At 35.9% G+C, this 26500-nt stretch overlaps 1 protein-coding gene across 18 annotated transcripts in view; it reads right to left on the reverse strand.

Moving 5' to 3' along the window:
- The window catches only part of LOC106875384 (uncharacterized), a 425794-nt gene that overhangs the window by 307388 nt on the left and 91906 nt on the right, over window positions 1–26500 (reverse strand). The gene's annotated exons all lie outside the window — the stretch shown is intronic.

The raw sequence follows: 26500 nt of genomic DNA on the forward strand, positions 1-26500 counted from the left end.
CACCAACATCAACTTCCATCACCACAAAATGATTTACAGCAGAAATGAAAAAAAAAAAAAAAAAAAAAAAAAAAAAAAAAGAAGTTCCAGGAAGCAGAGAGTTGGCAGAATTGTTAGCACGCCGGGCAAAATGCTTAGCGGTATTTCGTCTGCCATTATGTTCTGAGTTCAAATTCCACCAAGGTTGACTTTGCCTTTCATCCTTTTGGGGTCGATAAATTAAGTACCAGTTACGCACTGGGGTCGATGTAATCGACTTAATCCTTTGTCTGCCCTTGTTTGTCCCCTCTGTGTTTAGCCCCTTGTGGGCAATAAATAAATAAGAAGTTCTAGGAAGCACGTGCATGCAAGTTGTGATTTGGAAATATGAATGGTTTTTCTAACAAATTTAAGTGTCTATGAAGTCATAGCAGACAGAGATATCTTCCCAGACATTCCATCCATCACCCAGAGGATGTGACCCCTGGAGTGAGGGAGGGCCAATTGCAGCTGGATAAACTAGAGCAACATGAAATGATGTACTTTATTCAAAGACACAATGGCCCTTGTCCAGTCCAGAAACTTAACCTATATATGATTACAAACCAAACTCCTTAACACCAATGCCAACTTCCTTCACCAAAAAATGATTTATAGCAGAATTTTTTTTTAAATGTTCCAGAAAATAATGTGTGTAGGATATGATATATGAAACTGAATTATGTTAATTATGAAGTAATTTACATAATTAAATTATTTGAAAACAACAAAAAAGTTGTTTACCTGAAAGAATATTACAATGCCTGATCTTTTATTTATATAATAACAAGAAACAAAGGGTTAAATGTTAAACTAATTATTTACAAATCATCAGCCAATTATGGCAAATGGTGTGATTAAATCAGTGCATGCGTGGGAAACAGCAACAGGAGATATCAAATTAATATTGTGATAAATTATTTTATGAAACTAAACATTGTTTTTGATTTTTTTTTTTTTTGCTGTTGTTTTTTTTTGTTTGTTTTTTGCTTCTTTTTGCAGTAGATATAGAAAGTATTTCTTCTTGGATTGATAGAGAAAGAAAATTAAGTTTTTGATTAATTACTTATATTAATTAGGAGATGAAAGACTACAAAAAAACAAAAAAACATACATTGGGCCCCTTTTCTATACTTGTTTATCATCATCTTTCTAACGTCCACTTTTCCATGCTTGCATGGGTCAGATGAAATTCATTGAAGCAGATTTTCTATGGCTGAATGTCCTTTCTCTCCCCAACCTTCACTTATTTCAAAACAAAAGTAAAATTTCCCTCATGACCATACATTTTCATGGTAGACTGCATACACATTACACCCTCGTATGATGTTGAAACCCACTGACAACGAATGCTACCCACAAGGTATACGTGAGCCAAAAGATATAGAAGAACTCAAGACTACAGTAGAAGAAATTTGCCCATGGTCTCACACAGTAAGACTTATCCCAAAACCATGTGAATGGGAAGCACATGCTTTTACCATACAACTAGGTCTGTATCTACTAGGAAAGTATAAGATGTACTATGTAGATGAAAGATGATGGTATGGTAAAATACACTTAGTTCATGCTAGGTATGTTTTATCATACACCATTTGCATTTTATTGTCAAATAATTGGAGATGGGATGAAATTGGACACAACTTTGACCAATCTTGGATAGGACACTTTATTCTACATTGCTCCAGTTCACTAACTTACCATAACGTGGATAGCCCATCACTGAGTAGAGTTAGTTTTCTGTAATAGACTGGTATATTATCCTGGGAGAGATTTACCATTCTTCATACAATAGAACTGAAGTTAGCCACTAGTCTTCAAGAGCCAGGAATTAGGACACATCTAGATCTACCAAATACTACTGCACAGTTCACAGTTGAATATTTAAAAAACAAATGCCATATAGACTCGGCTAGACTTGGTTGTGTGGTTAAGAAACTCACTTTGCAGCCACGTGGTTTCAAACTGAATCCCACTGTGTGGCACCTTGGGGTAAGAGTCTTCTACTGTTGTCCAGAGCCAACCAGTGCCATGTGGATGAATCTTATAGATGGAAACTGTGTTGAACCTGCATTGCACACGCATGCATGTGTATTTGTGCTTATGTCCATTCACTCAACAACCAATGTTAGTTTGTTTACATAACTATAACTTAGTGGTTCAGCAAAAAAGATCAATACAATAATAAGTACTAGGTGTCGATCTATTTGTCTAAAACCCTTTAAGGCAGTGCTCCAGTATGGCCGCAGCCCAATGACTGAAACAAGCAAAAGCGAAAACATATAGTTGTAGTTTATCATATGCAATCTCTCAACAGAGTAATACTGCTTACTTTTCAGGTCCTCCAGAGAGAGAGAGAGAGAGAGCGAGAAAGAGAAAAATAGAGGGAGACAGAAAATGAGAGAGAGACAGAAAAGGAGAGAGAAAAAGAGAGAGTAGAGACAGAAAAAGAGGGAGAGAGAAATGGGAGGATGTTTAAATAGTTAAACAGTTTTTGGTTTGAACTCTTGAAGATCAATGTTTGAAGAGAAAAACACAAGCAAAGTAAAGATGGAATAAACATTCAGACAGATGTAGTTCCTACAGAGGAAGAATTCAGTAAATTGTTAATGCAGGAACATCAAAATATTTGAGGTACCTTGTAAACAATCTAATGCTTAAAAGTTGGTCAATGCACTACTTTTTACCATTAAGCAAAAAAACAAACAAAAAAAAGTAATGGCATGAGGGTGGCAAATTATTAGAGTTGTTAAGATTGTTGGATGAAATGCTTTGTGGCATTTGTTCTAATCCTTTGGGTACTGAGTTCAAATCTGGCCATGGTCAACATGAATTTTCATTCAGAAGTTAATAAAAGCTGTCAACCCCTGAATGGTGGATTGGCAGAATTCTAAGAATGCTAAAGCAGATGCCCTGCAGTAGTTGCTCCAGTGTTTCTGCACACTGAGTTCAAATCTCAACGAAGCTTACTTGGGTAGCCTTGGGTACTTAATCTGATATTCAGTTCGACATCAGCTTTGTTTCCATCAATTCAGAACAGTGGTTCTTAAATGGTACATTACAAGAGGTATTTAGGTGCTTCACAGAAGTTTAAAAATATAATTTAGGGTTTCAGAAATTCCATACAAATATATATAAATTCCATATATATAGTTAAAGATTGTACAAAAAACATAAAACAGAAGACAGAGACAGGTGAGGAAATAACAAAGAAAGTTCATTAGTTTGACACCCAGGGAAACTGGAGGAGTTCTTGATATTCTGAGCCTATGCTCTTCTGCAGAAGGGAAAGAGGAAAAAAAAAACATGGAGAGGGGAGAGAGAAAACAAAACATGCTTGGATGAACAGCTTTGCATGTTGGATTGACCGGAAGGAAAGGTTGGTGGACCCTAATTTGATCCTGTCAGTTTAAACTTCCTCCTCTCTTCTACTTTCTTCTCACTCCTTTGGTACCTCTCCTGAACCACTTTACCACCACCAGGATTATCACAAGAACTTAACACTTCTTTGACATTACCATCCTGGATTTTCCTGTACATTCTTGTTGATTATATATATATATATATATATATATATATATATATCAACTGAAGTCCAATATAACAAACTACTGCAAATCATTGTTAAAAGCATCCGCACATGTCAAGCCTGTACTGACTAGTTTGCTCTGACATGAAGTCATATAGGTTGCAATAATGAAGTCTAACTCAATAGTGATATATTGAAATCATTTAATACGAATTGGAAGCATTTCCTGTTGTATATTATGCAGATATGAAATATATGCAATTAAACAGTTTCAAAATATCAGTATCTGATTTGACTTCATTATTGCAAAGATATATATATATATATACATATATATATATATATATATATATATATATACATATACACACATGCATGTGCGTGTATACATATACACACACATACTCACACTCACACTTGGCTGCCTTGAAAAACCTGTTAGTTATAATTTTATATGACTCATAAAACAAGGAGCAACAAAAGTTCTCCATGTTTTTAACTTTAACTTTCCTTTTTTATTTTATTTTATTTTATTTTATCTTATTTTATTTTTCAAACTTTCAAAGCAAAGTGCATCAGCAATTTCTCATTTGATTTCTGATGCAACATGAAGTCAAAAAAAAAAAAAAGAAAAGAAAAATCATTGGAAACCAGCGATCTAGAAATTTGACTTTGAAGTTAATTACTCATTTCATGTTAAAAACTCATTTCACCGACTTCTCTGTCAGCATCTATTATATACCTTGCCCACCCTAGCATATAAGAAAGACAAGCCTAACAATTAGTCATGATGTTGGAAACAAGACTAACACAGAGACACAGTTCAGGTACAGAGTACCATCAACGGTACATGCTGCTGGTTGCTAAGATCTACAAGGCAAAGAAAACTTTCCGAAAGCTATTACATTGTTCATTCTAATATCTACTTTTCCACACTCACAGGGCTTGGATTGGAGATTATTGAGTCCGGGTTTTCGACAGCTGGACACCCTCCCAGTCACCAACCCATACCTGTTTCTAAGCAATGTGATATTTCCCATGACCAGACATGTTTTCTCTGAACATAGGAAATGTATGATGCTGCTCATACAACAGTGACGCTTATTTACAATCATCACGCAATGTGAAAGCAAAGAGACACAAGCGTATACACAACACAAGTACACACACGCACACACCCATATATATATATATATATATATATGCAGCTGTGGCTGTGTGTTAAGAAGCTTGATTCTCAACCACATGGTTCCGGGTTTAGTCCCACCACGTGACAACTTGGGCAAGTGTCTTCTACTATAGCCTCGAGCCAACCAAAGCCTTGTGAGTGGAGATGGTAGACAGAAACTGAAAGAAGCCCATCATATGTGTATATATATTTGCGTGTGTGTCTTTTTGTTTGTGTTTGTCCCCCACCACCACCACCTGACAACTTGTATCGATGTATTTATGTCCCTGTAACTAAGCAGATCAGCAAAAGAGACTGATAGAAGTACTAGGCCTTAAAAAAAATAAAAGTAAGTCATGGGGTCGATTTGTTTGAATAAAACCCTTTAAGGTGGCACTCCTTCATGGCTACAGTCAAATGACTGAAACAAATGAATGATCAAAGATATATATATCCATATATATATATATATATATATATATGGTTGGCGTTAGGAAGGGCATCCAGCTGTAGAAACTCTGCCAAATTAGATTGGAGCCTGGTGTAGCCATCCGGTTGCACCAGTCCTCAGTCAAATCGTCCAACCCATGCTAGCATGGAAAGCGGACGTTAAACGATGATGATGATGATGATGATGATGATGATGATGATGATGATGATGATGATATGAGCTTCTTTCAGTTTCTGTCAATCTACTCTCAAACTTTTGGTTGACCTAGGGCTCTGGTAGAAGATATTTGCTCAAGTTGCCACGAGGTGGAACTGAACTGGGAACCATGTGGTTTGAAAGAAAACTCCTTAACCACACAGTCACACCCACTTTGTAGGTTTAAAGAAAATTAGTTGCTAAGAAAGATATTAGTGGTCAATCACCTTTCCTACACAACTTGATAGCAACAATAACTGCTGTGTGTGTGAGAGAAAGAGAGAGAAAGAGAGAGAGAGAGAGAGAGAGAGAGAGAGAGAGTAATAGAGACAGATAGATAGAGATTCAGTTTGTAGTACCAAACTCCATCTTTAAAGTCATGAGTACACACGAGTGCGGAGACATTTCAAGCAGGCTGGCTGTGAACCGACAATTCCCAGTGCATTAAGTACATTGCAACATCAAACAATGCCTGCAGTCAACTTTACAAAATAAGAAAAAAACAAAAAAAAAAACAAAACAAAACACTACACAGACTGGCAGTAATGTCAACTAGCAAAGTGCGTATGTATGCTTGTGTACATGCACTTGTGTGTGCATATATGTGTATGTGTGTGTGTGTGTATTTATTAACCTGTTTTATGTAAAATAACGACTTGGACTGAATATTTTTCATTTTCTTTTCTTCTTTGTTCTGTATTCTCCCCCCCCCCCCCTCACGCCCCTATTTCTCATTTATCTCTTTTTTTTCAATTGTTCTAAAAACAAACAGTATCTCTTCAATTCTACAGTTGAATTTTCCTGGCTCTTTCTTTAAGACATTGAGAAATAGTTTTCTTTGTTTTTCCTTTTATCTTTCTTTCTTTCTTTTTATTCTACCACTTTTTACAATTGTTTCTTTGTATTAGCTGTTTTCTATTTTCTTTTCTTTTTTGACTTGAAATCTAATTAGATTAGAGCAATTGCGTTAATTAATTAACTAGGTTAACCAGAGGTGATTGTGGCGAAGCGCTGAAAACAGAGGACGTTGGTGAAATAATGCGATGGAAGAATTATAAGTAAAACAGGTTTTCAGAGCGGGTTCTAACAGGGTATTAACTGTAGGGGTACTTAGCTCTTGTTTTGTGGGGTACCGGTCAAGGGATGCTGGAAAGTTTAAATCTCCCTTAGACTTCCCCATGGCCAGACATTTTTTGTGGAAGATTGGAAACAAGCAACATTGCTCGTATGGTGGTGAGGTTTGTTTGCAGACATCACATGATCTTAAGACAAGAATACACACAAACATATACACAGCCGTGTGGTAAGAATTTTCCTTCTCAACCACATGGTTCTTGGTTCAGTCCCACTGTGTAGCATCTTAGAGAAGTGTCTTCAGCTATAGCCTTGGGCTGACCAAAGCCTTGTGAGTGGATTTGGTAGACAGAACTAAAAGGCGGTGAGCTGGCAGAAACGTTAGCATGCTGAGCGAAATGCTTAGCGGTATTTCGTTCTAAGTCTTTACAATCTGAGTTCAAATTCCACCGAGGTCGACTTTGCTTTTCCTCCTTTCAGGGTCAATAAATTAAGTACCAGTTACGCACTGGGGTCGATGTAATTGAGTTAATCCCTTGTTTGTCCCCTCTATGTTTAGCCCCTTGTGGGCAGTAAAGAAATAAGAAAATATTGCAATCCTGACAAATGTCAAATGACGATGATGACGACGATGACGACAATGAAGGATTTCCATGAATTATAATAGCAATGATGGTGGTGACAGCAATTAAGATTGTGGTAATGTTGTGAAAACAATCTAAAGATTGCTTCTCATACTTCGAAGGGATTGCTTAGGCAAGTTAATCTTCTAAATTATATTTGAACATTAACACCCTATGGTTGTTTATATGTACACATATACAGAAAGTGAGAGAGATGAGGAGAGAGAGAGAGAGAAAGTGTTGGTGCATGGCTACGAATGTTTATATCTGGTATTACTCTTCTATGTAAACGCCACAGAAATGGAATTTCTTCAATAATATGGCAGCAGAATGGAAAGCTGACAAAAATACTATCAGAAAATATCATGCAATAACAGAGCAGAAAGGTGTTAGAGAAAGAAGGAAAGAAAAGTGGCAAAAAAGATGAAAGGTGTGGGTGGGGGGAAGAAGGAGAGTGTGGATAGGGGGGAGGGAGAGGAAGGTGGAGCAAGAGGACAGAAAGAGTGTAGTGAGAAAGAAAAAGAAGGAATGAAAAAGAAGAAAAAAGACGATTAAAGATAACAGAAATATATTTAAGAAGAAGAAAATCAGAAGGTTGAAGATAAAAGTGAAGGAAGAAAAGGAGGAAAAATAGAAAGAGGACAAAGAGGAAAAAAAGATGAAAATAAAAGATATGGAGACATGGAAACGGTAAGAGAGGGATAGGGGAGGGGAAGAATAGGTAAGACCATTTTACTTTTACTGATTGTATTTGTGAAGAAAAAGAAAAGGGCCACTTTCTTTTCTCCCCCTCTTTGTTTTATTTGTTTTATTTATTTATTTATTTTTTCTTTTACAATGAAGATTGAAAAATGAGATAAAAACCTCCTGAACTGTGCAACAGAAAAAAGATATAGAGGTAAGAAAGACAACAAGAAGAAGTAACCAAAAAAAAAAAAAAAGAAAAAAAAATGAAGAAAAAAAAGATATTAACACCATCTGAGGGAATTAGAATGTGCGATGCAGTATAAGTCTTTACCCAACGAGTAGTTCTTAGATCAAATGGTGTTTCTTCACAGACTTGGAGCTACTGAAACAACCATATCGAAAAGACAAGAAAAATTTTTTTAAAAAAGGGAGAAAAGAAAGAAGAAAAAAAGGGTAGCAGACATTCTTCCTTCAGTGAAACAATTTGACACCTATCCGTACATCTGCACACATGCATGAGAGGAGATGGAACGATACAGCAGTAGTAAGTTTATATGCAACCTGTTAAAAATTTATTTTCAGTATATTTCTTATTCATTATCTTTGAAGCAAGTGTAAAAATTAAGAACCGAGAGTTATCTTCTGTCTTTTTGCATCACAACCATTAACTAATCAGGAATATTTATCACTGAGAGATTAGCTACACAGACACTTTTGAGTAAGATGATTATCCAGTTTCTCTATTTTCACAGAAGCTAGATGACGGAGTGTAATTTTCAGCAGATTTGGCTGCTATTTCTAGAAAGTCAAGCAATGAGAGAGTGTCTCTGATTGGTTCAGTCAAGGTAGTGTGTTGATGATTATGATGATGGTGGTGAAGTTGTGCCTTTGACCAACTTCATTTGGAGTAAAAGTGCAAATTATTTGACAACTGATATTGGTTTGTTTATATCCATGTCATTTAGCAGTGTGGCAGAAAACCAATCAAATAAGTACAAGACTTCAAAAAAAAGAAAAAAAGAAGTACAGGGAACCATTTGTTTGACTAGAATATTTCAAGGTGGTGCCCCAGAATGGCTACATTCCAATGACTGAAACAAGTAAAAAACAAAGAAAGAGTTTTTCAGGAAACAGTAGAACTGAACTTCACCTTTCTTGTAGTTTCCTCGAGAAATAGGGGAGGAGGGACAAGAAAAAAAATGAACCTTACATTTCTGACCAAAACGTTATTTAATTATCTATATCATAATCAAAGGTGATTAATTCTTTCTTAGAATTGAAGTCACAATGCTTCAAGCAAACTGTAAACACTTTCAGAAGCATTTTATTTGGAATATTTAAAACGGCAAGAGAAGGGTCTTGAGGTTAGAAATGTCAGAAGGTCAAATGCCGGGACTGTATGATTATGGATCAACCCAACAGATAATTAAATAAAAGAGAATTCCTAAAGAAGATCATTGTAATTCCAGAAGCTAACCAAAGAAATAATGCCGACTACAAAAAGACAAATAAGGTAATGAAAACTCAATGGCTGGCATTCGGCAGCAGTGTGTCTGTTTGTGTGTGTGTGTGTGTGTGCATGCGCATGTGATAGATAGAGAGTGACAGAGAGAGAGAGAGAGAGAGAGCTATACAATACGAAGTATTTATTATAATATCTTTTAATACTGTTCATATATCATTAACCCACCATGAGTCCCGACAATCAATCAGCATAATCACCTTTGTCATGATATTGTTATTCATTTGTAAGGAACAGAGAACCCTCTGTGGTTAGAAAGATTGCTTCCAAGCAATACAGTTTGGGGTTCAATCCCATGGTGTGGTACCTCAGGCAAGTATCGTGTACTATAGGCTCAGGTCGATCAAAATTTAGTGAGTGGATTTTGCAGACGGAAACTGAAAGAAGCCCATCATATGTTGTTGCATGATACTTGTAGACAAGTGTTATTGTCATACAAGCAGTACCTGTTGTTTCGAATCTTTTATGATGGCATACTTGCCCAAGATACCACACAGGAGGATAGAATCCAAAATCTCATGGTAGAGAAGCAAACATCATATCCAAACGGCCATTCTTCATATACTTGTATGTTTTCTGAACCGCTAAGTTACAGGGATGTAAACACACACACACATATACATACACACATACATACATACATACATGTAAATGTGTGTGTATATATATATATATATATATATATATAGAGAGAGAGAGAGAGAGAGAGAGAGAGAGAGCAATTTTTGGCAACCAAATCCACTCACAAGGCTCTGGTCAGTCAGAGGCTATAATAGAAGACACTTGCCCAAGGTGCTATGCTACGTGACTGAACCCAGAATCATGTGGTTGGGAAGCAAGCTTCTTACCACACAGCCACTACCTATGAGTTTGTAAAATTAAATTCATTATTATTTTTGTTTTACTCAAAAACAGAAACACCCAAACTGGTTCTTTCTTATACACTTGCAATTCACTCCTGGTATCAAATAAGGTTTTTCCTTTACACCTGCATTACATCAGTTAGTCAACCTAGCTGGTAAGATCTATTCCACTCCCATTTTCACAGCGAGGTGGTTGACAATAAGATGAGAGAGAGAGAGAGAGAGAAAACGGAGCAACTATAAATGATTTTGTTCTGACAGTATGGAAATGTCTAAATATTGCACTAACCAATCTCACCATAGCAACATGAATAAAAACGGATGGATGGATGGATGGATGTAGACTAGTAAATACTAAAAACAATTTGGGTTTAGATGTTGCATGAAATAATTAAATTATCATTCTTTTCTCTCATTTTTTTTGTCTTTTTTCAATTACCAGCCTCTATTTCTATATATATATATATATATATATATATATATATATATATATATATATACACACACACATACATATACAGGTTTCTTTTTTCTCTTCCTCCCATCCTCCCCCCCCTTTTCTTTTTGGGTCTTTTCCCAACCCTTAATTGAAGAGATACAGAATAACTCTCAGAAATCTAATGGATATATAATAATGAATAAATATGATAGCGAAAAAGGAAAAAGAGGATGGATTATTAGATAAAAGATTATTATAAAAGATTTAGGTTGAAATTGCAGTTCAGATAACATTATACAAAACATACAATTATCTATAGCATTAATGATGTCAAGCTTTGTTACACACACACACACACACATAAACGCACATGTGTACGTATGAACACAAGGACACACAAACACACGAGCACGTGTGCACACATAAGAGAACAAACCGAACTTATGTAAGCAAGTAAAAAGAAGATGGATTCAAATAATAATCAGGATGAATAAACATGAGGAATTGGTTGCTGGAGAAACAGGTGGCAGTAGAATGGAGGAAACGGTTTGAGACTGAAGGAAATATTACTGTCAGAGTTTGGGAAAAAGAGGGGGTATTATTAGCAATATATTAGATAAGATAGGGAAGAGAAAAGGGGGAGGAGGATTAAAGTTTATCGCATAAATATAGGGTTGTTAGCCTATTCCAACCAACAAGCCTGCAATAGTCTCTCTCTCTCTCTCTCTCTCTCATACATTGTCTCTCTCTGTCTCTGTCTTTCTCATATATTGTCTGTCTATCTCTCTCTCTCTCTCTCTCAAGCTTTCTCATACATTGTCTGTTTGTCTCTTTCTCTCTCTCTCTCTCTCTCTCATATACACATACATGGTGTCTCTCAACAAAATTGAATATTGCCATAAAAATTCATGCACAAACGATTAACATACAGTAAAGACTTCAGTCGCAAGAAATCATCCTGTTCCATTAGCTACCACCACTACCACCACCACCACTACCACTATCACCAATACCACTATTATTGCTGCTGCTGCTGCTACAGAATAGCCTTAAATTAGCGATGTAATAGAAGGTAGAAATAGGTTTTATTGCTAAATAATGATTTCCTTGTGAGGAAAAAGAACAATCTATAAATAAATAGAAAAAAAAAACAAGAAGCAGATGATTTGGCAAAAACAACACATTAAACATTAGTTCACAGTGCTTTGATAGATGAAACTTTAAACTGACTTCACAGATATATTTGCACTAAAACTGTGAGAAACTAAAATTTTAAATACTGTAAAATCAGTATTTTAATACTCGAGGGTTGTGGCAATTAGGATAGGCATAAACAGCACACCTGCAGGTGTTACAATAAACAGGCATGGAATGGCGGCATAATTTGACTTCTAAGAGGAAAATTAATTGATTACCATACATTAAAATAGCCCATGTCACCCAATAGAAGCATTCCAGCCATGGTCATCCCATCAGATGAAAGACATCTAGAGCTACCTTATCGAAGTCCTCTTAGATAGTGAAGTGTGATTTGAAGAGCTGATTGGCATATTTAGTAGATTAGGAAACCACGTAATTAGGTTAACAGATTAACAAGTGTAGGTGTTTGCTTCTCAACTATGTTGTCATGAGTTCAGTCCCAATGCATGGTACCTTGGGTAAGTGTCTTCTACTATGCTTCCTATCACCCCCAGCCCCCGCATGCCTATTTCCAAGCAAGGTATAAAAATCTTCCCATACCTAGATAAGATTGAAAATGAGCAACCTTCCATCATGATGATGAAGATGCTCGCTTACAACCACATACATATATACAATGGGCTTCTTTCAGTTTCAATCTATCAAATCCAGTCGTAATGCTTCAGTCAACCTGGGACTTAAGCAGAATTTGGTAAGACCAAAGTGTCACATAGTGGGACTGAAACTCAGGTTTGTAACAATTTGTCAGTGTATAAGGATCAGCTAACAATCCGCAGAAATTCCAATATTTTTCTCAAAATAGTTGTTAACATTCCATCATGTGATCAGGTCATGGTGAACAGTTGAGATTTAATTACAATTGTTACCGTCCACCTATGACATTAATTAACGGAACAGACCAACACTAAGACAGTCTCAGCCAATCTAATGTGACAAATGTGTGAAAGAACAAAAAGGCCACCTGAAGTAATATTTTCAAACCACAAACAGAAATCACTTAGTGACAATGCAAGTTGGATATTATTAAAAGAAAACTTATTTTTCGTTTCTTTCTCGGGGTTTGGGGGGGGGGGGCAAAAACAAATATTTTTCATTTGAAATTTGGCAGATGCCACCAACTTAAAAATTTATCTTTAATTTAATTTATTGTTATTACGGCAAATGTAATCCTTCATGCAGCAAATATCATCACAAACAAGAAAAACTGAAAACAGAGGAGAAATTCTCTGTAATCAGTCAAATTACGCAACTTCTGTGTAACAGCTTAAAATCTCATTGAAAATTCTCAGAATAAGAATCACATACACCAAGAACACTATACTCACGGAAAATAATACTAACTGATTGCTCTCATGCATTTAACTGGCTATCTCCACGTAATGTGTGTTTGAACATAACTGATTGCATTACTTTACATAACAAGACCAGCCTCGTTACAAAAATGACTTTTAATTGTTTAAATTCTTTGAATGTTATAACAATTTTCTTTCTATTTTTACATTTTTTCAATCCACTACACTCTCTGAGTGGTTGGCGTTAGGAAGGGCATCCAGCTGTAGAAACTCTGCCAAATTAGATTGGAGCCTGGTGTAGCCATCCGGTTGCACCAGTCCTCAGTCAAATCGTCCAACCCATGCTAGCATGGAAAGCGGACGTTAAACGATGATGATGATGATGATATATTTTTGCCATCATTAGCTGGATCAGTTTGCAAGTTTAAACAGTCAGCCTTCGAAAGAGCAACCCTACTGTTTAAACAATTCTTTCAAAATTTTTGTACAGGGTCAACAATTTTGAGGGGAAAGGACAAGTTCATTACATTGACCCCAGTAATTGATTGGTACCTTATTTCATCGGGTCCCGAAAGGATAAAAGGAACGGTTGGCCTGAATGAGATTTGAAGTGGTAGCATAATTAGCCAGAGGAAATGCCACTTACCATTTTCTTTGATATGCCAACAATCTACATATACAAGTCAAATAATAAGGAGAATGAAAGGTGAGTAGTGAAACTTTTTTATTCCCCAGCAGCTGAGGATAGCATAGTGATGTGCTCATAAACGTTGGTCTAATAAAGGAAAATAGCTGTATATGTGTATATATATATATATATATATATATATATACACACACAAACACATATACTCTTTTACTTGTTTCAGTCATTTGACTGTGGCCATGCTGGAGCACCGCCTTCTGTCGAGCACATCGGCCCCAGGACTTATTCTTTGAAAGCCTAGTGCTTATTCTATCGGCCTCTTTTGCCAAACCGCTAGGTTACGTGGACGTAAACACACCAGCATCGGTTGTCAAGCGATGCTGGGGGGGACAAACACAGACACACATACATATATACGACGGGCTTCTTTCAGTTTCCATCTACCAAATCCACTCACAACTTTTAATTCTATTCAAAGTTTCAACAGAAAACACATTAGGATGGTTTCCTGGCATCTTCCACAAATCTATGAGGGGATTTACATAACAGAAACAACCAACTGAAATAGCGAAAAATTAATTACATAAGTGTTCTTGTTGTCCATCCTTGTCGTATGGTGGCTGGCTGTGAACTGAACCGTTAAGAATTAAACGGTCTTTGTCAGTGACGCAACAGAGTGACAACCAGTGCAGACGATATGACATACAAAGCCTTCGCCCTTCAGCATGTTCACTCATGCTTTAAGAACTTGATTGAGAACACAATACTCCCTAGAGACATACAGACACCAACAAATACGTATCATTCCCCACTGCCAACATTATAAGAATCTCCAACTGTTGATGATGCAATTTTTATGAAGTACAGGATTTGAAAAAAAACGGTGTGGGGGAGAAGAAGAGAAAAAAACCTAGTGGAAATATAAGATTTTTTTTTATGGAATATTTTCATACCAACCTCACATTTATATAAAATTCATTCTTTCAAAATCACACAAGCAACCTTAGTCATTCGGTAAGAAGCTTGCTTCCAAACCACATGGTTCTAGGTGCAGTCCCACTGTGTAGCACCTTGGGCAGGTGTCTTCTACTGTAGCCTCAGGCTGAGACTCAGCCTTGTGAGTGAATTTGGTAGATGGAAACTAAGAGAAGCTTGTCGTGTGTGTGTGTTTGTTTGTGTATATGTATGCATGTCTTTTTGTATCTGTGTTTGTCCTCCACCACCACTTCCCAGCCAGGCAGAATCGTTAGTGCGTCAGGTGAAAGGCTTAGCGGTATTTTGTCTGCCATTATGTTCTGAGTACAAATTCCACCGAGGTCGATTTTGCCTTTCATCCTTTTGGGGTCGATAAATTAAGTACCAGTTATGCACTGGGGTCGATGCAATTGACTTAATCCCTGTCTGTCCTTGTTTGTCCTCTCTATGTTTAGCCCCTTGTGGGCAATAAAGAAATAAGAAATAAGTATTGGTACATTTACGTCCCTGTAACTTTGCAGTTTGACAAAAGAAACTGATAAAATAAGTACTAGACTTAACTAAAACTTTTCAAAGAGGTGCCCCAACATGGTCACAGACAAATGACTGGAACAAGTAAAAGACAAAAAATAAAATAAAACCTCTGATGTCTGAATAAAAACAGTGATTAAACCATTTCCATTTTTTTGCCTGGTTGCTTCTAATTTATATCTCTTCCATGGGGATTCTTGAAAGATACTTGATCACTGCTGCAGCATCAACTACTACTAGTACTACTACTATTACAACTACTACTTCTACTACTTAAATATACAGATATGTTGGGTTCTTTTACACCTGTCTTTTCATGCTAGACTTAGGTTAGCTGGTTCGATAAATTTAATAAATTTAAATATTTGCATGAATGCAAATGGCTTTCCGTCTTTAAGTTCCTTTTCCTGGTACAATCCAGTCAGTTGATCTTGAAATTGATTTGGAGCTACAAATACTGAAACTAATACACTACAGAACTTTGGTGTACAGGTACCTTGCAAAAAAATCTAGTATAAAACAGAGGCGAACAATTCTGCCAGAACCCATACATACCTCATATATTGAACTCAGAACGTGAAGAGCCGTAAGAAGTATAGCAAGGCATTTTGCTCTGATGTGCCAACAATTCTGCCAGCCCATCGCCTTAATAATAATAATAATAATAATAATAATAATAATAATAATAATAATAATAATAATAATGGTTTCAAGTTTTGTCACATGGGTAGCAATTTTGGGGTGGGGGGGTGTCAATTACATCAATCCCAGTGTTAATCCTGAAAGAATGAAAGACAAAGTCAGGCTCAGCAGAATTTGAACTCAGAACGTAGCAGCAGACGAAATACCACTAAGCATTTCGCCCGGCGTGCTAACGATTCTACCAGCTCGCCGCCTTAATAATAATAATAATAATAATAATAATAATAATGATGATGATAATGATGATCCTTTTTACTATAGGCACAAGGCCTGAAATTTTGGGGGAGGGAGCCAGTCGATCAGATTGACCCCAGTACGCAACTGGTACTTAATTTATCGACCCTAAAAGGATGAAAGGCAAAGTCAAACGTAGCGACAGGCGAGATATTGCTAAGCATTTCGTGCATGCCAACTCACAGTCTTCTTAGTAGTAGTAGTAATAATAATAATAATAATAATAATAATAATAATAATAATAATACTGCTTTCAATTTTTGCCACAAGGGCAGTCATTTTTGGGGAGAGGATGAGTCACTAACATTGACCCCCAGTGTTTTACTGGTACTTAATTTATCAAACCCGTGAGACAAAATGCTACTAAGCATTTCACCAGACACACTAACGAATCTACCAGCTTGCCACCTTAATATTAATACTAATAACAAGGCATGAAATTTATAAACAGGTCCTTCTATATTCTATCTCCTGCACCAGTAAGTTTATTCAATAACCGACTGTTCAAACACAATAACATCTTTAAGAATTCTTTATCATACATAAGAAAGTTCACCTATTGCTCAAAATTATTATACATGGTTCAGCCTTAAACATTAAACCAATGACATTCAACCTTATTTGAATCTGGTAATTTATTTTAATTGGCTTAATTTTCATAATCACTATTGTCCATGTTAATAATGAAAATCACAATAGGACAAAGGGTTGCTAGACATAAGAGACACAGCGTTAATGAACTCCAAGATCGAAAGTTGCTGTTACATACATGAATGGCACACACACACACACACACACACACACACACATATATGAAATTGCTATACACTTTGGTTTCAGATAAAATAGAAAGAAATTAATTTAATGAAACACAACACTAATAAAACAAAAATGACTGTTGGTAATACTAAGAAGTTCACTTTGAAATCATTGGTGTTTGTGTTCAATCCCACAGCACAGTACCATGGGCAATTGTCTTCTACTTTAGCACTGAGCTGAACAAAAAGCTTTGTGAGTGAATTTGCGAGACAGAAATTGAAAAGCCCGTTGTATGTGTATATGTGTGAGAGGAAGGGGTCTGCTTTCTTTTGTTTCAACATCATGCATGAGCTGTAAATGAAAAAAATCACCATCATGCATGTAGTGCTATTTTGTTTGCCATCTTTCACGCAAGCATATCTAGTTGGGGTGTGGAGAGAATATTATGTTACATGAAAACAGGCAAAAGATTGGCAATGAGAAGAGCATTGGGCCATAGAAAATCTGCCCCAAACAAATCGTGTCTAACCCATGAAAGTAGAGAAAAGTTGTAGCTAAAATGATGACATTGGCAGTTTTCATTCAATGTTTTATATATATATATATATATATATATATATATATATACATACATACATATACATATATATAGATATATGTACATATAGATGTATACAAATAAGGGCAAAAAGGAAACATTATCTTTCCCAATATGCTGAAAAATAAACGCTTTAGCATCTATTTTTCAGCATATTGGCAAAGAAAAATTTTTTTTCTTTTTGCTCTTATTTATTGTATAATTTTCACCTGAAAAGGTATTTTTCATATGCTGGCCACTGATGAAATTTTTTGATAAAATTTTATTCTTATATATTTTATTCCAGCTATGACCATCTCTATTATTATTGAATCATATTCTATCCAGGTCTACATTATTCAATATCACCATTTTGTTTTGGGTTTTTTTGTAACCCTGGCAAGAGGGTCTGAACTGAGGGAGATCTGGTTGTTACTTCAAGCCAGCTTGGCTGAAGTGACCACATAACTGCTCTCCCATTGGCTCAATCCTCATGCACCTTTGTGCTGTACGGAATGGAAAAGAATTCTAGACATTAGAATGAAAAGGAAACATCTATCAACAACAATGTCACTCCAAGACAAGACGGTGCTAAGATTTAATCCAGCCTTGTCAGAGGGAGAGAGAGAATGAGAGAGGGAGACAGACAGACAAACTGATAGACAGACAGATAGAGAAAGAGAAGAAGAAAGTGAGTGAAAAATTGAAGACAGAGATAAAAAGTTATTGAGAAGAATGGATGCCCTTAGAGCAATATTCTGTTTAATTAAAAATGTCAAAATAGGTCAAGTAATTCTTCAATCATTGTGTAGAATAATTAACAAGAAAAAAACAAGAAAAAAAGAAAAGAACAAAAAAGGAAAAGACGTTTTGCATATTCATATCAGAATAATCATTTATTCCTCAACAATTAAAACAGCTAATTTATATCTAGTTCAATAGAGTGTAGTACAGCCTTGCTGAGAGAGGAAGAGAAGGAGATTTACAGCATTTGGGGTGGGGGTAGGGGAGAGGAAATGGAGTGGGATGGGTGGTTGCATCTGTTGTCAACTGAAACTTGTTCCTAGTATCAACTCTGTAAAATATTCTAGGACACATGAATATTCTTTACATCAGTGGTTCTCAACCAGGGCCCATATGACCTGGAGGTGGGGGTCAGGGTTCAAGTAAGATTTTGCTTTTAAAATTAATGGTCAATGAATTGCTTATATTCTACAACCATCATCTTCATTGTTTAATGCCTGCTTTCCATGCTGGCATGGGTTGGACAGTTTGACATGGAGCCGGCTTATCAGGGAGCTGTCCAGACTCCAAATGTCTGTTGTGACATGGTCTCTATGGCCGGATGCCCTTCCTAATGCCGACCACTTAAAGTATGCTGGGTGCTTTTTATGTGTCACTGGCTTAGATGTGTTTATGCAGCACCATCATGGGTGCATTAACGCAGCACCAGCACAGGTGCGTTTTAGGTAGCACTGACACCTGAAAGGACAAGCCTGTATGTGTGAAACTCAGTGAATTTACTTACTTAGCTTGAAGCATCTTATCAAGTACAACAAATCACCACCTCTCCCAGTACCTCGTCATTTCCTTACTGAGGCCCAAATCCTTCCACAGGTACCCTTCACAATTAGAGCTTGGCACTTCTTTATGCAGCTGTCCTCAATATTCAAAATATTCCAGCAACTTTCTTTTATACAATTCCTAATGATATTTAATTATAGAAATATAATGGGATTTTTTTAACAACATATGGTTATGAGGGTCACCTGAATAAAATAGAAATCAAAATGGTCCACAGGTAAAAATATAGGGTTGAAAACCACCGATTTACACTATTTAATTCCTTACAACAGTAGTTCTCAACTAGGGTCCATATAAGATAATGTTAAAACTTATGTGCAATAAATTGGTCATATTTTATATAATTTCTTATAAAACTTCATTCTAAAAGTATAATAGGGTTGCATGACTATGAGGGTCCAGCAAAATAGGGATTAAAGGGGTCACATGTAAAAAAAAAAATGATTGAGAAACACTGACTCCAGTTGATTCGATCAATGGAACAAAGAGACATTAATGTACAAATGGCAGACACTCCACAAACATGTGTACCCTTAATGTAGTTCTCAGGGAGAAGGCTGGCCCCTTCGAAATACAGGCACTACTCATTTTTGCCAGCTGAGTGGACTGGAGCAACAGGAAATAAAGTGTCTTGCACAAGGATACAACACCTTGCCAGGTATTGAACTCATGACTTTGCAATCTTGAGCCGAATACCCTAACCACACAGCCACATGTTTTATCATAAGGAAACTTTCAAACAGAAAAAGTGAGTTAGTTGCTAGGGTTAGAAGACAAGACAACATTGAAATATAAGTGAAAAAATTTAATTTTTGACTAAGAAAAAAAAAATGGAATTTTTTTTTTAAAGAATAAAGATCAAGGAGTATAATTCCAATGACATCATTTGCTAATGCATCAACAAGTTTCTGTATAGAGGCATATGAGGGGAGGCTGAGGAGGAGTAAAAAAAACACACAGTGTACATAACTGGATTATGCTGCATACACAAAACCAAAATTTATATTTGCTTTTCTATATTAAAACATGGTTCAGTAATTTAAGATATTTGCTTGAATTGTTGAAGCAGATGGTTTTCAGTCAAGTAACTTTATAGCACCAATCATTCAACTGTTAAAATGGGGGTTTCCTTTAGGTTGACTGAAGCAAACAAACTTGATGTGCCCCTTTGTGTAAGGAAGAGCGCAAGACAAAGACACCACAAAGACAATTTATCAAATTGAAAAATTCAGAAGTCTACAGAAGGAAAGGAGGCAAAATCCTTATAATGGACCTAAGTTTGGTCATCATCATCATTTAACGTCTGTTCTGTTATATATATATATATATATATATATATATATATATATATATATATATATATATATTCTTTTATTTGTTTCAGTCCAGACTCCCACTGTCTGTTGTGGCATGGTTTCTGTGGCTGAATGCCCTTCCTGGATGCCAACCACTTAACAGAATGTGCTGGGTGCCTTTTACATGCCACCGGCATGGGTGCATTAATGCAGCACCAGCACAAGTGGTGTCAATGCAGCAGTGGCACAAGTGCCTTTTAAGTCGCATGAGCACCTGAAAGGAGAAGCCTGTACCTGTGGAAGGCAGCGACTTTACTTAGGTTGACGAGCCTTATCCAGTTCAGCAAACCACCACATCTCCCAATCTTTAGTCCTTTGGTTATATCCAGATTGGCCAAACCATAACAACATAAGTGCCCTTCTTTCTTTCTCTCTCTCTCGTCGCATTCACATAAATGTTCAGCTCACACAAGGCCAGTATAGTAACCGTTATTTTATCTGTGCCATGTAAAATGATACACAAAAGTTCGATTTAACCGGTTTGAGAAATGTGAATCACTTAAAACTAACATTGAAATAGTAGGTAAACTTTACAAATTGAATTAAGAACTTGGTGAAATGAATGACCTTTTTCAAACAATTCCATCATGTATTGACTTTCTACCACCTTTTACCCCCCACTGCCAACACCACCACCATCATCATCATCAATCCCTTCTTTATGTATTTAGTTGGTTGGTTGGTTGGCTGGTTGTTTTGTTAGATTTTGTGGGGAGGAAGGAGGAGGAGGATCTAAAGTCTTCTGAAAAAAAAAATTTTTTTTTTTTTTTTTTTTCTAAAGCCAGTTTTATTTTAACTCAAGACATTGGAGGGTGAAGAATTCAATCAAATTTAGAAAACATTTGTTTGCAGATAACATTTATCAGAGGAATGTAGTTTTGAGCTGAACCGTGAATTACTCTGATGTAGTAGCAGCGTAGTTTACATGTCAGAAATAAAGTTTGTGTATGGCGAGAGAAAGAGAGAGCTATATATAAATATATATATATATATATATATATATATATATATAGAGAGAGAGAGAGAGAGAGAGAGAGAGAGAGAGAGATAGAGAGAGAGAGAGAGAGAGATGGAGAGAGAGAGAGAGAGAGAGAGAGAGACTGAGTAGGAGGAAGGTATAGCAAATGGAAAGGGAGAATGTGTGAGAGTGTGAACACTGAGAAAGTAGAAAGAGCAAAATGGAAGTTGACCAATTATTTCTTACACAAGCCACATATAAGAAGTGTAATGCTTATAGAAATAAAATTTTAAAAAATAAAGAGAAAACATTAAACCTGCTCTCTCTCTCTCTCTCTCTCTCTCTCTCTCTCTCTCTCTATTTATTTATCTGTCTCTATCTATCTATCTCATTGTATTATTTTACCGAACACCAACTGACTAAAGAAAATGACTTTGGGTTATTGGATAAACTGCACAAATAAACAAATCTACCTATAGATGGTGTCAATCAAACTCAATTTAAAGCTATAAAGATTGCTCTATTGCAAAGTACACAGAGAAATATAACTGAAGAACTTTCTAGATGTAGAAAGAAAGAAAAAGATGCAGTTTTTTTTAAAAAAACAACAACAAAAAAACACACAACCCCAGAAAATAGCTTTAAAATAATAAAAACCGCTGCTATTATTATTCATTATGTGGCTTCCAGAAAATTCTGAAACTATGAGCAAAACATTTATTAGAGAAGAATGGCTCACACAAAAGCAAAGGGTTGGGACCTTTGCAATTCTTGGAGTAAAAGTTCAGGTTTTAGGTCTGAAAAATAGAGGAGAGATAGACGGGAAATGGAGACAGAAGAATGATGGTTTTTATGTTATGACTTTAAATCATTTTACTAATAACTGTTCCTCACATGGCTTTAAAACTTAGCAAATGCTATAACATTGTTGTTTAGGCCCAAGTCAACTCTGATCAAAAGCATTCCAGCAGCGATCTGGATGTCATTTCTAAAGGTTACTTCTTGGGTTCAGTGTGGTGATATGCTATATATATATATATATATATATATATATATATATATATATATATGTATGCATGAATACAGAGTTGAAATTCATAGAAAAACAAAAGACAAAGACAGGTGTATGAACAACAATCAGGTGTATTAGTTTAATGCGCGGGGAAAATGAAAAAGTCTTTCATGTTTCGAGCCCTACACTCTTCAGCAGAAAGGACTAAGAGAAAATAAACAGACAGAGAATGGAAAAAAAACTTGCAGATTTAGCAATCAAGCATTTTTTTTTTTTTGATGCTGCCTCATTTTAACAACCATGTCAGGGTGAAAAGCAAAAATTGAACTTGATGGGATTTGAACTCAGAATGTCAGGAGCCAAAAGAAATACTACAAAATATTGTATCCAATTGCTCAAACAATTCTGCCAACTAGTTTCCCTAATAATAATGAAGATAATAGTAATAATAATATTTATGATGGTGGTGACGATGATAATGATGATGAAGGTGTCAATAATTAGTGACGAGATGCCGGGCATTCAGCTATAGAAACTTACTACAATTATTCAGATATTCAAATCTGTAAAGACCATTCCATCCATGCCGATATGAAAGAATAGATGTACAGCAAGCAGCAGTAGTGAGAGAAATTATGAATGAATTAACTATCCTAAGATTACACACACACACACACACACACACACACACACACACAACATCCTAACATATGAAAAATAATGTTATCACAATCTGCACTACAACAGACCACATATCTATCCTACTGCCATCGCTATTCACAAAAGTGAAAAGATTATTGCAGCCAAGATCCATAGTTAAATTTGAACAGCAAAATATATATACCTACACACATTATATATAAAATATATATTCCTACACACATTATATATAATATACATATATATGTGTTTGTATGTATGTATGTATGTATGTGTATGTATGTGAAAGAGTTAATATAGCTGAGTTAACAGCAGGAAAGGCGAAATTCTCTGTCTATTGGAAGATGAATTATCTGAATAACAGTCCCAGGCATTACATAAGATAACAGTGTGCAGTGAATATACAATGTACAACATTAACACAATTTGGAGCTAATGCATGCGAGTGCGGAGGCTGTCCTCTCTCTTTGTGATTAATGGACCTCAACTAGACCTGTGGTACCTATAAATAATAATAACAATAATAATAATAATAATAGTAATAGTAATAATAGTAATAATAATAATAATAGTAATAGTAATAATAGTAATAATGATGATGAACTGAGAGTAAATGATTTCCTCCTCCTTCATCATTTCCTTTAAAAGAAACTTCAAAATATATGAAACTTGACTGAAACAAAAGCTAAGAATCGGTAAATGTAATAACAGAGGCAAGACAAGCCTTTGCACAGACGGAATTAAGATTGAATGCAGTTTGAATTTATGGAAAAGAAGAAAGAATGAAAAAAGAAAAAAAGTAAGAAAGAAATGAAGGACCTTATGTGTGTGAACTAAGATTGTCTCAAGAGCAGTACTTGCCAAAAATAAACCAAAGAAAAAACTAAAAAGAAACGGAAAAAATTATGAACTAATGAAGGGGCCTTTCAGTAATGGCCCAAAACTACAAATAGCAGTCAAAAATCTCACTCAGATCCCATTATATTGTCTTTAAAAGAGGGAAAGCAGAGAGGATAATGTTTGAATAAAAAGTGGCATTTTTGCAGCCAAAATTGCCTTTGATCCTAAATCTGCTCAGCCAAAATGTTCAACAATATCTAACATCATCACTCATTTTAAGGTCTACTTTACCATGCTTTGCAACAGTCTGATTAAATTTGTTGAAGGGATTAAAAAGCTGGCTTCCAAACCATGTGGTTTTAGGTTCAGTCCCATTACACAGCACACTAGGAAAGTGTCTTCAATTATAAACCTTGACCAACCAAAACTTTGTGAGCAGATTTGGTAGACAAAAACTGAAACCCATTATGTGCGTGTGGGTGTGTGTGTGTGTGTGTGTGTACGTGTGTGTGTGTGTACCCTTGTCTAGGCATCATGTAATGTCTGTAAATGAGCATCATTGTCATACAAGCGAGGTTGTTCATTTTCTGTCTTCCATAGTGAAGTATTACTTTGCTTTGAAACAAGTGGTGGGGGTTGGCGACAGGAAGGGCATCCAGCTGTAGAAAATTTGCTTTAACAAGCTCTGTCTTACCCATGCAAGCAGGGGAAAGTGGATGTTGAATGACGACAATGAGAGTTTAAATTAAATGTGAAAACAATTAACAAAAATGAACAGAAGAAAGTGTAAGAAAATGACATTATATATCATGGGTATTATATTTTGTAAAAGATTCAGATAAATTCAAACATGATGACTCAGAAAACATTTCTTAGTTATATATCTAACCTCAAAACTAAATTCTCAAAAGACTCCACCCTACAACAACGACAACAACAACAACTTGCAAAGTAAGATAATAAATAATAAACTCCGAAATTGGAGGCTTAATTGCTTAAAATAATATAAAATTTAAGTTTGCAAAAAAAAAAATAATAAAAAAAAATTAAAAAATGTAAGAGCACCATAATTAAAAACGTCCTTATAACTGAAAGCAAATGGTGAAGAGGTTGTATCACTAGATATTTGTGAAAATAAGCAAATAAAATGAAGTCAGAGTTGTTTTTAATTTCAGGAAACTATCCTGGCATATAACATATGATGAGCCAGATGAGGGGCGGGTATATTTATATAGTTTGCTTTACTTGTTTAGCATAGCAGTCAAAACTTGGAGAAGAATGTCTAACTGAACATCAGGAGTGGCTGTGTGGTAAGTAGCTTGCTTACCAACCACATGGTTCCGGGTTCAGTCCCATTGCGCGGCAGCTTGGGCAAGTGTCTTCTACTATAGCCTCGGGCCGACCAAAGCCTTGTGAGTGGATTTGGTAGACGAACACTGAAAGAAGCCCGTTGTATATATGTATGTGTATGTGTGTGTTTGTGTGTCTGTGTTTGTCCCCCCCCCCAACATCGCTTGACAACTGATGCTGGTGTGTTTACGTCCCCGTCACTTAGCGGTTCGGCAAAAAGAGACCGATAGAATAAGTACTAGGCTTACAAAGAATAAGTCCTGGGGTCGATTTGCTCAACTAAAGGCGGTGCTCCAGCATGGCCGCAGTCAAATGACTGAAAAGAGTAAAAGAGGAAGTAGAGAGGCACTACGGGATCTGTAAGTTCAAATGTTGCTGCATGCATCGCATCGTACCCAACACTCAACTTGACTCTATTGCTAAGAGAGTTGGCATTAGGAAGATCTTACATCTCATATCTTAATGCAGAGAAGATCAAAGATGGGAACTATAATTTTTTTTTTCTTTTATGGTTTGCTTATTTCACCCATTCAACTGCAATTGTGCTTGGGAGCCCCTTGAAAAAAAATCGACCCCAGAATTTACTTTTGTTTTATAAGTCTGGTACTTATTGTATTGGTCTCTTTTGCTGAACCAGTAAGTTAGGGGGATGTAAACAAACCTACAGCAATGTCCAGCAATGATGATGGACAACACAAACACGAAGACACACATACACAGAATACACAAATATATACATATACAGGGGGCTTTTTTCGGTTTCCGTCTACCAAATCCATTCACAAGGTTTTGGTGAACCTAGGGCTGTAGTAAATAACACCTGACCAAAGAGGCAGAACTATGTGGGTGGGAAGCAAGCTTCTTACAACACAGCCATGCCTGTGTGGTTAAAATTATAATACAATGCCCTTAAAAAATGTATTTTCAGGGACATTGTTTTTGTTTTTTAAATGAGAAATTATATTGTAGTTAGGTCGTTTACATCATACAAAGGGAAACGGTTTTATGTTTTGATAATATTCCATGTGAGGTGAACAAAACGAAACAAAAAACACAAAAAAAAGCAAAAACAAAAATTAAAATCTGACATACTGTCTTAGTCTATTTGTAAAGCCCTCAGTATTTTATTGCGAAATAATTCTCTTACCAAATCTGAGTAGACAGATAACAGAGCAACTAATATTTCAAAAATCTATAAAAAGACAAACAGAATATGATAATAAACAAATAAACAATCTCTAGACTGGCGGCGCTAC

Source organism: Octopus bimaculoides, chromosome 20 (assembly GCF_046866305.1).
Source record: "Octopus bimaculoides isolate indiv1 chromosome 20, ASM4686630v1, whole genome shotgun sequence".
NCBI lineage: Eukaryota > Metazoa > Mollusca > Cephalopoda > Octopoda > Octopodidae > Octopus > Octopus bimaculoides.